A 14,945-nucleotide genomic window follows, 5' to 3' on the forward strand; every position below is an offset into this window, starting at 1 on the left:
GAAAACACTGGCATTGTGTGCTAGTGCAAACCGCGAATAAATTACATTTGCACGTTTCATAAGTATCAACATTTGTAGAGTGACATATGAGCTGACTGTCATGCAGAGAAAGAGGGGATGGAGGATGGTATGTCATCTAGGAGAGACACCTGCCAAGCTGTAGACCACTGTCTGAGACTAACAAACAAAAACTGATTGTGATTTAGTGAGTCAACGCTTCTTCTAGTGACTTTTTAGGCACCAAACTTGGGTATTTTGTTGTGACCCGTTGCTGTTTTTCCAGCAGGGATAATGGCAGAAAGAGGCTGTTTTTGACCGAGACATTGCTGCATTTCCTGCAAGATAAGTGCAACTAAAAGCATTTTGGTTTTTTTTTCATGAAGATATTATTGCGTTTCCTGCTTGTATGGGGGTAAGACAAGCAGCTGCTTTTTAAAGATATTGCTACGCTTCCTGCAAGGTTGAGGGTTAGAAAAGTGGTTGACATCGCAGCGTTTCCAGCTGAGATAGTGGCACGACTAGCATGTTATGGGCTTATTTTTTATTGAAAAATGGTTGCTTTTGCTATAGAAGCAGTTGCATGAAAAGTGGTTGTTTATTACCAAGACATTTGGACTCTAAAAAAGGGAATTTTCTGCAAAAACAATATCTTTTCCTAACCACAGTCAAGTGTTGTTGTGCCTAAATCTAACCACACTTCTGTTGTTCAATTGTCAAGTTCAACATATCTGCTGCATAATAATGTGCAAATGTAACATATTTGTGGTTTTCAGAGATATGCAATGCAAATGACAAAGTTTTCTGGTGATTGGGTTGGAGGCTTGGGCACAGTTAAAAGCAAGGCGCATAAAAGAAAAGATCATCTTCACAAAGAACAAAAAAAAAGAGAAGCAAGCTGATTAGTAAAAACAAGGGAGCATGAATAAAGAGACTGAAAACCGAATATGACAGTAAAGAATCGGATGAAATATGGATATATGAGAGAAAATGAGAAAAAAGCCAGAGACAGCGACACTAATGTGATACTAAAAACATTGTTTACTACAGAGGAGATCAGAGCCCAACTCATCAACATAACATTTCCCACCCTGTTGCTGCTGAGCAGAGAGGGGTGAGATGGTGGAAATGTGAGAGAGGCTGATGAGTGGAACGGAGGGTGGGTACGCAGTGAGTTATGGTCTAACATATTAACACACCCAGGGTTTGAGACGTCCCAGGGCCAAGCTGCTGCTGCTTTTCTTGGACAGGCATCCTGCAACATGGACACAGTGATGGTGACGGAGATTAGCAACTTCAAAGCCTGCTGAGAGCCAACAACCGAAGACTTAACCACATTACAGACCGGGCTTAAGATCAGATCTGTCAAAATAAAAAAGTTAATGTTGAAGGCGTACCAAGAGTGATGAGGGTAGATTCCAGAGGTTAATGCGCATGCATAGACACTTGCGCAATAGGCAAAGGGTGTGTGTTTTGTGTGTGATTAGTGAAATGGATATCTCTGTACTTCTAAGCAGCATGTCTATCAGTAACTACAATTAGCCAGAGGTCATTGCCATGGTCACCAGTGGCCCGTGACCACTTATAGCCCTCTGGTCCCCTCCTCCCTCCCTCTTTCTTCTCCTGCTTTCCTTATCACTGTTCCTCTGGATGCCTGAGAAGCAATAACTAACGTGTTGGCCTGCCGACACGCACCGCCAACCACAGAACTCTGATTAGCAAAATGTCTGTATGAAGTCGTCGCCACAACATACAGATATTTGTGTGTGTCCGGGGAGGTCCGTATGTAGCGGCAGATCTGTTGTGTGTTTCGGGTCGCTGGTTTGAGTAATAGCACAGCGGATCAGAGTAGCGGGGCCTCGTGGGAGTGATGCATCACTTGAAAAACTGCTTGCATGTAAACACACCCTGCCTCCAGAAAACACACACACACCCCGGCCGCGAGCCTGGACACAGTAGGCCAGTAACTCTTAAAGTTAATGAGGCCTCCAGGCTTCTTCAGACCCGCAGAGGGTCAGGGCAAGCCGTGGAGACAGCAGCGAGACAGAGTGACTTAAATGGGTCAAACAGAGGGAACGAGCACGAAGACCCATCTGATGGTTATCGTTATCTATGCAGAACAGTGTTCATGTAACAATTTCAGTAATGATGAAAGGAGAGCTCACTTCAGACTCATTTACGACAGAGAGAGGAGTCAGGGGTGATACGTGCTTTGACAAAGATGTGTGTAATCATCTTTATGTAGGAAGAAGGAGAGGGAGAGGGAGAGGGAGTTTGACTGTCGGTCAGTCCAACTCTTTGTTCCAGACTGAAATATCTGAACAACTCTGGGTTGGACCGCCAAGACATTTTGTACAAACAATCCACGGCCTTCAGAGGATGAAGCTAACCTGCTTTGGTTACCCTCTGACGATTCCTCCAGTGCCACCAGCTGGTTTTTGTTTTTTTAGTGTAATGTTTTAAAAACTAGTATGAGTGAATATACAGTATTGTCACGAGATTTGGAAAAGACATTCATGGTGCCCCAAAGATGGGTCCTAAAGATTTCTAAAAATTTTCCTCTACCAGCCTACCAGCAGGTCGAAGTTATGATTTATCCAGAAACGTCTTCTCGATGGAACAGCATTGGAGCGTTGATTAAGAGAGAACTGAGCCATCAATGTTCTGACCCTCACCTATGGTCACGAGCTTTAAGTGGTGACCAAAATGATGAGATTGCGGATACAAGCAGGCTTCCTCCGTACAGCGGCTGGGCTCAGCCTTAAGCCTGCTGCAGACTGTGAGATTTTTGCAATCTTATAAGTTTAGAGCAAGCTACACTCTGCGACATGGATCTTAATAAACTTGGGTACGACATCAAGTTTGATATATGCAGACTGAATCGCAGTCTACGACCTACATCCATCGATGTCAACATGCACAAACAAAACTAGATGGATTGGCATAAATTTTGGCACAGACATTCATGGTTCCCAGAGGATGAAGAACTCAGACTCACCCTGGGTCCTGGTCTGCAAATGCCTGCAACCGTGGCAAAAATAGGACGAATCAACATAGTGTAATGCTCAGAGCGCAAATGTCCCCAGAAGTACACTGCACACTGACTGATCAGTCCTACATACAGTGCTGTCCAAATCCTATCTGTGGACAGGGTGCTTCAGCATTTGTATGTGCAAAATACGGCATAACGTTTTGTAATCAACTCGTATCACTATTAATGACCACCTGGCTAGAGCTGGTATCACTAACACATCTTGGGTATTTCTGACTTGTAGTAGAACGGGGTCAACTCGGGGGTGACGTTATTCCCGGCTGCCACTACCGAGGTAAATAAAACACAGAATTACCCATATCACTCTTCCCTGTGTAGGTTAGCAGAGACATTTAAAAACATCTTTGCCAAAGCTTAAGTTTTGTTGGGAAACTATAATAAAATCCTAACTGCACATACTCCATATCTGTAGTCCAGGGCATCAAACGTGCACTGAGCAGCTGGTTATTCTGAAGGTTGTGTCAACATGGATGCAAAACAAAGATCCAGTAAGTTGTTTTTAAATTAAGGTTGAAAAGGGTTTTCCATCTCGTTTTTTCTGGGTCATCTGGTTCTGTAAATGTGGCAGCCGGCTGCAGCACATATGAAGATTACATGAAAGTATGTTAGCACATGCCTGCATATATGTCCTTTCACTTTGCCTGTGCATGTTAGAAGACCTACTGATGCAAAAGTATGCTCCAAGCTTAAGGCGGTAGCATGTAGTTCAACATACAGCACATGAAGGTGACATATTTTAATTTGGACCGTGCATGATTTAAACACTGAGAGAGAAAAAGCCACAGATTGATCTCTGTGAAGGCTCCGAACTTGCTGCGAAGAAAAGAGCCCGCGGTACGCGCAGCCTGAGAAGCCTCGAGCAGAGAGGAGAGAGAGACTGATAGACAGGGACACAAAGGGATTGAAAAGAAAGGCAGCAGCAGAAAGGGGATGAAAGGGAATGTGAGAGAAAGAGGTAATGGCAGATTAGACGGGAACTGAGCGAGTGTAAAGGAGAGTGAAAGGGAAAGAACGCAGGAAGGGGGAGCGATTTGTCTGGCTCAGATGGAGTCAATATTTGCTCCATTCCACCAATCCTGTGCCAGGGTCCGGATCAAAGCAGGGCGTGTGTGCTCTGAAAAGGGCGCAAGAGCCAAAGGAGAAAACGGCTGACATCTTTACAGTCTGGGAGAAAACCCGAGAGCGATGCTTTTTCGATAAAAGCATTTGGAAGTTCTCTGAAACTGTACGTAAAGGCCATTGATGGACCTCAGGTGGGAAGATCATTATGGAGGAGAATAAAAAGAAACCGAGCGAGATAAGAGGATCGATGGGTGGAGCGCTCTAATGAGGACTTACAGTCGTCAGTGGCGAGACAAGCACATGAGAGAGAGAAAGGGAGGTCAGCTCAGTTGGACCCTAATTGGCTGACAAAACTGCTGAAATAACCTTGTTCCAATTATTCACACAAAGAGCAATTGTTGTCCTTTCAGGGAAGCCACTGGGCCACATATGTACACATAACAACAACAAACAACAGGATCTATGTCTGCGTGAACGGGCATGTAAGGTATGGCTTGGCACAGCACAGCCACGTTTGGCATCGAAACACATCGGACCACAAGAGACCTTTAAAGCAGAACGATGCAGCTGGGCTATAATAAGTGCTTCGGTATGTTTATGGTTGATTGGGTATAGACTGTGTGTTGTATCACAGCCTGGATTTCAATTAACTGCTGTTGCCAGTGAATTCCTGTCAAGTTCATTCAAGGAAATCTCGGTCAACGATGACAGAACTGACAGACACCAGTAACATATTGTCATTACTTTTACATTACGGTGCTAAATTAAACAGATAAAAGTTCTGTTTAAGTCCCAAAAATGGCCACATGGGCTGAGAGCTGAGCTTTCTATCACATATAAGGAGTTATTTCTCTTGGCAGGTCCAGAGGAAGCTTTTGTAATTATTTTATTACTGCTACTACCACTAAAAATAATAATCGTGATAATCAGATTATCTGAGATAGGAGGACGCTACGCTGATGTGGTAAGATGAGAAGCGTTCGCTCTGCAGCCACACCAGGGGCTCTGTGAGGCCTCAGCCTCATGCTAACACAAGCACGCTGATTTTTCATGACAGAGTTAACATGCTGATGTTTAGCAGGTGTAAAGTTGACTGTGTTCACTGTGTTAGATTTGTGTGTGTAGGGATGGGAATTGATAAGATTTTTCTTCATATCAATGTCATTATTGATTCTGTTTATTGGTCTGTTACTTGATAAAAGGAAAAAGGAGTCACTGCAACTGTTGTGTGACCTAGTCCCTCCAGGATTTTGAAGGCTGTTTTGGGGACTGTTGCGGCCTGAAATGTCTGATTTAGCAGCAGCAAAGAAAAAAAATTTAAAAATTGCCATGCATGTTTGTGACATTGACAATATCATCCAACAGTAAGTCAATAATCTCACGCTGACAGCGTAAAGGCTGGACTCTGTCATTAAATTTGTTCACAACTGTTGGGTAAAGTTAGCTGTGTGATGCTAACAGCTAACAGATGCTAACACACACAAAAAAAGAAGCTGCATGAGGCCGATGGGAATGTCATCAGTTTTACAGGTGTTTGGTCTTAGACTAACAGACAGGATGATTTAAAATTTTGACCTCATGATGGCACTGGAGGAAATGTTTAGGAATCTCTGTGAAGGCACCTAACTCAGCGGAGAAGTTATCACAATTCATCTTGAGGGAAACATAAATGTCATAACAATCCATCCAAGAGCTGTTGAGATATTTCAGTTGTGGACTGACCGACAGACGCACAGTCAGACAGATACTGCCATCCACAGTGCCATGTCACAAGCATTGTTCAAAATGGCTTAAGCATGAGTAAAAAATGTTCCAAGATCCTGCTAAGCATCTTAAAATGCCATCATTATTAAATCAAAATATAAGTTGGTTAAACGAGACTACCAAAGCCTATATAATAAATCAAAAACTCTCTTTTCTACCTACTTATTTATGCGTATGAACTCTGGCCAGATTAACCCGCTGTGGCAGCCCCGAGGCAGAAATGTACCATGAGCCCCAACCAACTGTTGTGTGAAGGGGCCCGAATCTCGACACAACAGAGACGCAAGACTGGATAATAATGCAGGACTCCGAGAGAGGCCCCCATCAGCTCAGTTGATACTGTGCCTGAATAGTGCATATTCCCACACAAATTTGCATTTAATCAAATAAATGAATGACAAATGAAACAAGGTGAATATGGGAAGTACAGGGCGACCCGGCATTTGGGGCCCTGCGGCAGCAGACTGGCTTGCTTGAATTGTAATCCAACCTCAATAGAAACTATTCTCGCTAAATATTATCTGAGGTATGAACACTATGTGAAACATAGACAGTCTGGAAGATTAAAAATGCAGAAAAAACCCAAAGAATTTACTATTAATGTGTACACAGACCAAATATTGTTTAAAGGAATAGTTCAACATTTTGGCAAATGTGCCTATTTGCTTTCTTGAGGAAAGTTAGAGGAGAAGATCAACACCTCTCTCATGTCTGTCAAAACTCACCCTGAACATTTTTGGATGGATTAATCATTAGCAGATCGTCCAACAGGCTAGGCGACATAGGTGGCTGCTTAGGGCGCCACCCAGAAGGGGGTGCCAAAATTGTTGCGTTCATCAGTGACCGATCATCACAGTCAGAACATTTAAAAGTATAGGCTGGTGGAGTGGAGTGTGTGTGGAGAGTATCAGAGTAAGAGAAAATGAAATGATAAAAGCCATCTGGGAAGCAGCACCAAAATAATAAAAAAAAAAGAAGAAAGAAAATGAATGACCACCTGGCTAGAGCTGGTATCGCTAACACATCTTGGGTATTTCTGACTTGTAGTGGAACGGGGTCAACTCGGGGGTGACGTTATTCCCGGCTGCCACTACCGAGGTAAATAAAACACAGAATTACCCATATCACTCTTCCCTGTGTAGGTTAGCGGAGACATTTAAAAACATCTTTGCAGAATCTTAAGTTTTGTGGGTGACATAAAATAAAATCCTAACTGAAATGAATGAAATGAAATTTACACATCTGCTCATATCGAATTAAATTATTTTTTGTTTGTTAGCCAAGTTGTTAATTTATGTTGATTTTTCATTGGCTCAATAATAAGCTAATATTAATAACAAAAATGAACATTTACTTTTGGGGGTGGGGGGTGGGGGTGGGGGCATTTTTAGGTTGAACGCCATAGGATTCGACAAGAAAATTACATGGTCAAGTTTGGCTTATAAAATAAGTATTTCCGTAAAACATCGTCATGTGACATTCATCAGTAGGATAGCATGCAACACATAATGCCACACTACACTATTATGCCAACAGCGGGCTCCCATGTCAAAGTCCAAATTTTGGTTGACCATCGTCCCTGAGTGTGTGGTCTTTTTACTATAGTAGTTGTGCGCATTAAAAAAAAAATGCTGCTGCCCAGTGCATCACATGCTGCCACTAAAGGGTACCTCTCTACGTCAATGTCCGGAGCCGAGGGCCGCTGACCAAGTGTTAGTATTTGATGAGTTGGGAGTGAGACGGGTTGAATATTTAGAAGAGGCCAGATGCATGAAGTCTTTTGTTGCAAATATTCTGTACTCACAAACACACACACGGTTAAGCTGGATTTTTGTCAAATAGTTAGGTAACTACAAATCAACTCACATATATTTACAGTCAAAGATATTTGAAAATAAACAATTATACAGCATACACAGTCACAGTTATGAAACAGAGTTTCGTGATAAACTCCTGCAAGATTTCAAACGTGCCCTGAGCCACATCTACGTCAAGGATTTGGCCGCGCACTCAAGCACCTCCTCTCCTCCTTTAGCCTTGCATGAACTGACCACTCAGTCTCTCCTTCGCTCGACCAGGTTTAAGTTACCTCCACAAGCAGGAATCTTGAAAACAACCTGAGGTCAAAGTCTGAGGTCAGCGTCTCCTCCTCTTACTCCCCAAGGCTTCACTAGTGTCTGCACAGCATACTGAGATGGGGAAGGGAGTGAAAGTTTATTTAACGTGCAGTCGATAATGTAGGGCTGAATTTTGAACGAACGCTTTCTGATGTGGCTTCAGTTACAGCTATAGCTGCATCCTTCAATAAACTTCTGGTTTATTGAGTTAATTCCATGATTGTGCAGGGATAAATGGCTTTCTGGTAAACATCACATCATTTTGATTCTCCTCACATCCCAAAACATTGTGCGAGCAGTGAATCAACTCTTGCAGCTATCAGCTGTCATTTCTAAATAGTTAACTTGCATCTTGGAAGTCTGGATGTTCGTCCCACCCTCGAGTTTTCTGTCACATTTCTATGGTCTGCTTTTGCATCCTGTAACATTTAAACATCACAAGCAGCAGTGTGGGATATCAGAGCATGGGCGTCTTCCACATGGGTTGGCACAAAGTCACGCAAGCAAATTCAAAACTGATGCTAGCCTCCAGAGCCTTCCCTTCTTCTCCTTCTCATGAAAAACTGAGAATTTACAGTGAGCTGCAGCGGGAGGAGAACGGCGACTGTAAATATTTGTAAATTTACAGAGGGGTTTGGTTTATTCTCCTCCGCTTACTAAAAGGGCCCAAGAGTCAACATGACCTCCGACCTTCCCTTGAACCCATAAACTCCTCCCTCCTGAGAGCGATTCAACAGGTTGGCTAGAACAATAAACCAAATGCCTCTTTTGCACAGAGAGACTTTCTTTCTCTGGCCTCGGCCTGCTCTCTCTTCTCTCTAGGTATCCCGCTCTGATGAGAGCGGGATAGGAAATCAGGTCAGCAGTGTGTTGAGCATAGCAGACATACTTGGGAGCTGACTGAGGCCAGGTTCAGACTGTACACTACTGTGCTCCGTTAAGAGCTATCTGTGTGTCTTTGTGAGTGTGACTTCCCTGAACTGGCGCAGTCACCAGCTCAGCGTGAGTGCATGCATGCAGGAGCATCTATTAAATTAATGTAAAGCCGAGTGCAAGCACAAATCAAAGGCGTGAGCTGCACACCGGCGGATTAAAGCGGAGACCGTCTGACGGGTCGAGAGAGCAGCCAGATCAAATAAGAAGCAACATACCCCCGAAAACTCTTTGTATAAACTGAGAGTTGGGGCTGAGCTGAGCAGAGTTACTGGACCCAGAAGACTGAGGGGGAAAGCAGAGACGAAGAGGGAGTTGGCGAGAAAGAGAGCCGAGACTGTTAGGCCTGGCAGTGCGGGTGGGCTGAGGTTTTGGGGTCGAAGAAGAAAGCTTTCTGACAACTTTATTCCGCTGGTTTACATTTAAAAGAACGGATTTTTTTAGATGATTGTTGCCGGGCGCTGTAAACAAGCAGTCCACCACCCAGCTGCAGAGTTAGGTGTTTTATATGCGTGCTAGTGCTGCACTGCTGTCATACATTTGCATTAAAAAAAAAAAAAACATTTCGCCACAGAACACCTGTTGAAACGAGTAAACAGTCCAAATGATCAAGTGATATTCCCTCAGGTGGTCATTTACAAGCCTCAATCCCAACATTAGCACACACACCAGGGAGTATACTAATAGTGCAAATCAGTGTGTGTGTGTGTCTCTGTGTGTGTGTTGAGAAGAGGTCAGAAGAGGGTCTTGACCACTGGGTCCCTGTCACCGTTTGGCTCTGAGCCCCTCAGATCTCCTGTTATTGTTTTCAGTGGCTTCACTTTCTAAAGCCGCCATGGCAGAGCTCACATTTCTCTCTCCTCACACACTCCCTTTCTTTCTTGCCCTTACTCCCAAACACACACACACACACACACACACACACACACACACACACACACACACACACACACACACACACACACACACACACACACATAAAACGCATGAGCACACCCACCCACCCTTACCACCCCCACACACAGGGGTTATTTATAACAGGCTGGAAGGGAAAGGCAGTCCGGCCTCACAGGGCCTATTTTGGGAGGTTCAGCCTTCAATCAGTCAAGCTGACAGTTTCTCTGTGATACCAGGAGAACAATACAGGGCAGCCTGTTTATCTTCCTCCCTTCAGGCTCTGCCTCCCTGCCTGGGTCACCACCACCCTGCATCCCTCCAGGAAAACTGGACTTCCAGAACAACAGTCATCTCAAAATCGGTCACTTTACGACCGCTGTTTGGTTCCCAAAATGCTTCTCTATTAGGACAAACTCTCTGTCACAGTAGTGAACACTAAAAGCTCCTTAAGAACTTGGCTTCAAACCTCGAGCACAGCACAGATATTCATCACTAAATAGAGCTGGCCCTCGCCATTAAGCCATATAAGCAGTTGCAAAGGGTGCCCTTGTTTAGAAAAGATATTTTTTCCAAAGAACAAGAGACTTAAAATCCAGAAACAACACTTGTGATATTACGATATACAAAATCTATGACGATATCTAGTCTCATATCACAACATCGATATAATATCAATATATTACCCAGCCATAGCTGCATCTAATAGTTATTTTCTAGCTTAAGTGATTAACAGTATATCAAGCTGGCCATCGGTCATTGTTGGGCCGTCAGTGTGTGTTGAGTCCTTCAATGAAATCACCGTGATCGGTGGTTCAGCTGAGCGCGTGAGACAAGAAACAGAAGTTAGGAAGGCAAACAAAAGACTAAAGTTAAGAGGAAGCGAGATCAACACAAACTTGTTACATGAGCTAATATTAATTTTCTTTCTTTCTGTCCTCTCATGCAAAAGCGTCTCATTCATCAAATATTAGTAAATCTGTGAGTACATTTATGCATAAAACACCTTAGTACTAAAAACCAACACTTGATTCATGAAAGCAGCAGAAAACTCAACTGACTCCTGCTAGTTAGTAATTTGCATACATCCTCACCAAAGAACAGCCATATAAGGAGGTGGAAACTGCTATGAACAGGTGCATCCTGCAAACATGTCGCAAACAGAGGAAGACGGAAAGAAAAAGTTTTCTGAGGCCGAGATTGAAGTTATTTTGGCAAAGTGGACTTAAGAAAAATATTTTCTTCTTTTATTAGCCTAATGGTGTGACAGAAAATAATTTTTTAATTATTATTTATTTATATATTAAGTAAATCAAACACATATTATCAACATATATTTTAAATATATTCATTGACTGATTGATTGATAGATATCTCCAATGGCAGCAGCACACAGCAGATCCCTCTCCTCCTCGCCTCGAGAAATAGAGAGATTCGGGCTTGGTCTGGCTCGGCTCGGTATTTTCAGCTATTTGACGATCTCATAAATCGCTGACGGCCATCACTGATCTTTTTTTCACTGAATCCGCTAATTGCCAACTAATTTAGCTAAATGTGTTCTTTTTTTAATCTCTCAAAGGTATCTGCATATTGTGAACTTAACGGATCATAATAGGAATGACTAGCAATATTTGCTATTGTGCATTCCTTATTTACACAAGCACTATGAGTAGTCAGCAGCAGGTGTAGATATTAGTACCTATGAAAAGATTGGAGCTACTAACACATTGATGGATGCCAGAAAATATTTCCCTCTGAGAACACTTAACACATAAATTTGCCCTCCTCACGTTGCATGAATGAGACCCGGTGTACACGCTAGTTGGCCGTCGGCTGTGGTCTTTGCAGTTTGTTCATGTGCAACATTTTGGCCAAGACACTGACAACATGAGGCAACGCATCAGTTGGCTTTGTTGTTGCTAGTTCTTTGATGCCAGTTTGGTGTGTCAGAGCCTTAAAACACAAAAAAAACCAATGGGAAATCTCATTTTCAAGAGCTAAAAGTGATGCCTTCAAATGTCCTGTATTGTCTGACTGACACTTCAAAATCTAAAGAGACTCAATTTACTGTAACATCAGACAATAATTATAACAAACGACCATCAGATTTTAAGGTATAAGCAAATAGTCGATACTTGTATTAACTGGCAACTACAGCACTGTGATAATCAAATAATGAAACAAACTGAAATTCCAAAGCAAAAACATAGATTTTGTGTCTTTTTTGCCAATAAAATAGTGACAAATCAATAAACTCAGAGACAGGCAAATGGACGACTTATGTAAGTAATTTACTGTCTTCTTCAAAGGCCATCATAAAAAATACCTTATTTGCTGTAATCTTTTTAAGGATAGTCTCACCGCAGATGAAAAATCAGATCAAAGCTGTTAAGATTCATCCTGAGGGGGACTCGCATGTCTGCTCCAAATGTAATGGTAATCCTTAGAGATATTTCACTCAAAAATTTCATATCCCAAACACATGGCAGGCAAAACCAAAAATGGCTACATACCAGAGGGGGTAAACACAGAAAATATGTATTAGGGAATCTGGATGAATTGACCCTTTATGACTGCCTTGGGAACAAAACAGAGTTGTTACAGATTTATTCTCGTTGTCATGTCAGTATTTATAGTAGTGCTTGTAGCGAGCCTCTAACTTCTCTGTCAGCTTAGTGCTAAATGAGAAGATAAAAAACGACGCCGATACCAGCCGGCATTGCACAGTAGTTGCGTAGTGATGACACAGACCATTAGCTCCAGTAAACACTGGAATCTTAACTTATAGATTACAATATCAGGCTCCAGTCGCTCTCCTCACTTCCCCAGTGCACCCACCCTCTACCCCGACTATCTGTTCTCTGTGTATATATACACACACACACACACACACACACACACACACACACACACACACACACACACACACACACACACACACACACTCTCACTCACACACACACACACAAAGCAATCCTTCATTCAACTGGTGGAGTCACACAGAGTTCATAGGAAATTATTTTTAGCTAAACGGGTTTACCGAAAAAGAAATCTGCCGTGGGGAGTGAAAAGAAAAAAAGCTTTTTACTACAGTTTAAAAGTGAGACAATAAAGAGAATTCATTCAGGGAGTCATAGATGTTTATCTGGGCTGTAATATAAGGGAAGTCCTCGTGGGAAAACCACAAAGAGCTGTCCGTCTCTTAAAAGTTAAAGACCTTTTCTCAATGAGCTTCTTACGACAAGTAATGGAGTTCTACTTAAGTGAAATATTTTATGCTGAAGTTTTGGTTTTAACAGTTTTGACTGTATGAGAAATGTCTGTACTTCGTTTTTTTTAAAAACTGTACTCTCGAGCTAATGTCACATAGTTCGGAGCAACAATCAAGATTTACATTTTTAATCTGATGGCAGTTGCAGGATTGTTTGGCCACTTTCACCACGGCTGCAAAAACCACCGGAGGACTCTGTTAACCTAAAACCGCCAATGGATAAAATTTATCGGCTATTGGAATGCATTGATTTTAAATAACAAGAAATAACAAGGAGTTAACTTTCAAACTTTCAAACTCATTAGCAATTTTGTAAAGTAACATTATCGGATCGGATCGACCAAATCCCAATGTGTCATTTCGAGACGTTGTAACACTCAAAACAAGTGTGACCACAATTAACAGACGTCTCTTTGCCAATGTAAGTCAATGGGAAAGTCGACTCCAGAGTTGTAACTCCACTGTTCAGCCTCTACAAAAATTGGCTTCAAGGCCGAGCGCTTGAGAAACAGCAGAACTTAGCAGAGTTTAGCCGGGAGATCTGAACACTGGTTAGATAGAGTGAAGTTTACGACGGTTCATTTACACACATCTCCCACATGCTGATACAAAGTTAAAATCAGCTAAGTATCCCTTTACGTGTCCTTTTTTCACATTGTGAGCAGCACAAATGTCATAACACCTGTACGTTGAAATGCAGGCAGAAATTTCAGACAGACGTCGCAAAACACTCTGACATATAACTAAGAATATCTGAAAGCCTAAACAAGATTTCTTTCTTTTTTTGGAAGTGGTGGGTTGAATTTTTGAGTGGTTTTTTTAGAGTTAAGTCTTTTTTAAACAAACAGTGTAAGCATTTTTGGTGTCAAGTGTTTTTTGTTTTACTTTTAGTTTCAAGAGTTTGTTTGCAATGATAATGTCTTTTCATGATATTTGTTTTTGTGTTCTGCAACTGAAATCCTTGAGAAATGCTCTCATGCTGCTCTGCAAATAAATGTATGGCAAAATGACAATAAAGCTGAATTCAACTGACCATTTAACACCATAATGTTGAGCCACAGGTCTACTAAGAGCCTTCTGTGATTCCCACAAAGCACTACAAGCAGCTACAGCCTGCGAAGAAATGAGGATTTTGTAGTTTTTCTTACAAACACCCCTCAAGAGTATATATCCATTCACAATTACATCTGAATGTTGGGAACATGGATGTCATCGAGTTTGTTTAATCTGAGTTTATTTGAGACATTTTTTCAATCTGAGACGACCGGTGTCTGACTTTTTGCAGATGCTTCCTCATGCACTCGCCTCACCTTTCCCCTCTGTCCTACTAAAAGATGTCCATAAGAACAAACCACACAGTCCCTCCACCTGTTTAACAAGCAGCTTCAGTGAAGCAGCTGCTTTTGTCCAGTCGACTCGGGTTATCCTCTCGGAGCAGACACCTCCCTTTCGCCCTCGCTGTCCCTGTTGTGACTGATGTCTTTTCCATCCTGCTGCCCTCTCTCAATTAAAGAGGAAAAACTTCCAATCCTTTTGACCTTTACCTTGACTTGACTGTTTCCACTAAACACACATGAAAACACACAGCCCTGACACTGCTGCTCCCTCTCCTATTTTAGTCAAATCCCCCTGTGTATCCTCCCTTTCTTCCAGTCTTTTAAAGGTATGCCTGGTTTTCTATTCTGATATCATGACACGCACTTACATAAGCGGGGGTTTCGCATATTTAACGGCTTTTAGTGAACAAATTGCCACTGCGACCGGGTAATTTCTGACTGATAGCGATCTTAAAATAGCTTTAAATCTCTCTGTACTGTTTAGGATTCATCAGAGGACGCCATTATCAACATGTGAG

This window comes from Plectropomus leopardus, chromosome 11 (assembly GCF_026936395.1).
Source record: "Plectropomus leopardus strain MGB_pleo_1.0 chromosome 11, ASM2693639v1, whole genome shotgun sequence".
Lineage (NCBI taxonomy): Eukaryota > Metazoa > Chordata > Actinopteri > Perciformes > Serranidae > Plectropomus > Plectropomus leopardus.